Consider the following 2,500-nt stretch of genomic DNA (forward strand, 5'->3'; position numbering starts at 1 on the left):
ATGTCGTGCCTTAACCTAACCTATGTCGTGCCTTAACCTAACCTATGTCGTGCCTTAACCTAACCTATGTCGTGCCTTAACCTAACCTATGTCGTGTTTTAACCTAACCTATATTGCGCCTTAATGTAACCTATATTGCGCCTTAATGTAACCTATATTGCGCCTTAATGTAACCTATATTGCGCCTTAATGTAACCTATATTGCGCCTTAACGTAACCTATATTGCGCCTTAACGTAACCTATATTGCGCCTTAACGTAACCTATATTGCGCCTTAACGTAACCTATATTGCGCCTTAACGTAACCTATATTGCGCCTTAACGTAACCTATATTGCGCCTTAACGTAACCTATATTGCGCCTTAACGTAACCTATATTGCGCCTTAACGTAACCTATATTGCGCCTTAACGTAACCTATATTGCGCCTTAACGTAACCTATATTGCGCCTTAACGTAACCTATATTGCGCCTTAACGTAACCCACATTGCCCCTTAACGTAACCCACATTGCCCCTTAACGTAACCCATATTGTGCTGTAACCCAACACACGTTGGGCCTTAACCCAACACACGTTGGGCCTTAACCCAACACACGTTGGGCCTTAACCCAACACACGTTGGGCCTTAACCCAACACACGTTGGGCCTTAACCCAACACACGTTGGGCCTTAACCCAACACACGTTGGGCCTTAACCCAACACACGTTGGGCCTTAACCCAACACACGTTGGGCCTTAACCTGCTCTGTAATTGTCATACGACGCGTTAAATTAGTGTAGTGTTGCCTAACTGCAACCCCCGCAATATAGTTTGCTACTCGCACTGCCCGGTCCCCAGTGTATCGCTTCATGTTAAACACCTTGCAGCGATACACTGTAATGTGGATGGCAGCAGGACGTACATGCTCAATGCCCTTCGCAGTTGTTCATTGGCATTCGCATGGCGAAGCACTGCGCCTACGCTGTGGTACGGCCTGTGTCAACTGTCCGCTGATGTTGTACCTCCAAATCACACACTGTACTGCACATTGGTCCTCATGTACTGAATGATACATCGTGGTACATGTGACCGTACAACGACTGCGCCAACAACGGCGAACCATGCGGTCCAAATGTTGTGCACGCAGCTACGTGTCGTCTCCCTATAAGAGCTGGAGTGCAGTGTGGTATGCCCTGGATGGCGATCAGCATGAGCCGTCTGTTGATGTAGTGGCGCGTGTTGTCAGACGTTGTCGTCTCTTCTCACACACCGTGATAGCATGGTGCACTGCGTTCCACATCTGCGACATGCGACAGAGGCCGGTTGACAGTCGTTTGCGCAATGGACATCGCATACGTACGGGGGCCACCTTCCACGTGTTTGCGAAGCGTGCACATGTTGTTGCGTGTATGTGGGCAGACATAGTGTGTCGTGACACCTGACACAGGCATGCAACAATCATTGAATTTGCAAATGGCGATGGACGCCTACGTTTGCTGGTGACGTTACGCAAATGAACAACTGGTAAACCGTTGTGGTGCGGTTGTTCTCGCTAGAGGTGAATCAGTGATGGCGACGATCGGTTGAGCTACCAACCGGTTGTTTCAGCGATACCCACCATGCCCACGAACGTGAATGGCATGTGGGTGTGAAGCGATACGCGGCGGTGGCTGGGTGGGACCGGCCCCGGCCGGTGAGGGGGGGCCGCCCGGCGTGCTGGCCGCGCGGTGCGTGGGCGCACGCGCTACAGCCGGCTGGTGGGGGCGGCCACTGGCAGGCGCGCCGGCCGACGGAGGCGGCAGGCGGCGCAGCTGCGCGCCGGCGCACCCTGCACGCGGCGCCGTGCGGCCAAAGTAGGTCCTCGCGGGCCCGGTGCGAAGCGCGGTGGACATCTGCAGTGTGCTGGTCCGATTGAGGACTGTGTGCGCTGAGGATGCGCCGCCGCCCGGCGCTCGGCGCCGCGACGCCGTCTGCTGCTCGGTCGCCTCTGCGGTTCTCGCAGGTGGTTTGTATCGCAGCTGTGCGGACGTGTTGGCGCGTGCGCTGTGCTGGGAGAGTTCGCTTCGGCACCCAAGTGGGGCTTTTGTCCTTCTGTGGCGCTGGCGTTGGAGCTGCCGGTCACCGTAGGTGGCGCGTGTTGTCTCCCGCCGGCAATGCCACGACAGCACGCTCCCGGGCCTCTGTCGGCAGCGGCAAGCTCAGTTGGGAGCACGGGTGGTCGCACCTAAAGCGTCTACTCGCCAAACTCCGGGCGATTGCGCCTCTCTCGAACCCGACCAAGTACTTAGGACGGCGCTGCGCGCCGCCGGGACCTGAGAGGGTTTCGAGGTGTATGGTGCAGGGGAGCGCAGCCTCCTCCTGTTTGCAGAATAATTGAGCGGACGCTTGCGTGTTCGCGCGGGCCCCCGGGACACACTCCCGGGCGGCCGGCTGCTCAGCTCTAGTTGACGCAGCTCCCTGGTTGATCCTGCCAGTAGTCATATGCTTGTCTCAAAGATTAAGCCATGCATGTCTCAGTA

General features: G+C 55.9%; 1 non-coding gene across 1 annotated transcript in view; it reads left to right on the forward strand.

Annotated features, from left to right (window-relative positions):
- The first annotated feature begins 2,435 nt into the window (after positions 1-2,435).
- LOC126417733 (small subunit ribosomal RNA) overlaps positions 2,436-2,500 on the forward strand; it is a 1,910-nt gene continuing 1,845 nt past the window's right edge. Inside the window, exon 1 of the ribosomal RNA XR_007575797.1 lies at positions 2,436-2,500. This exon is cut by the window's right edge and continues 1,845 nt beyond it. This is a non-coding gene — a ribosomal RNA (small subunit ribosomal RNA).

This window comes from Schistocerca serialis, chromosome 8, assembly GCF_023864345.2.
Source record: "Schistocerca serialis cubense isolate TAMUIC-IGC-003099 chromosome 8, iqSchSeri2.2, whole genome shotgun sequence".
Classification (NCBI taxonomy): Eukaryota; Metazoa; Arthropoda; class Insecta; order Orthoptera; family Acrididae; genus Schistocerca; species Schistocerca serialis.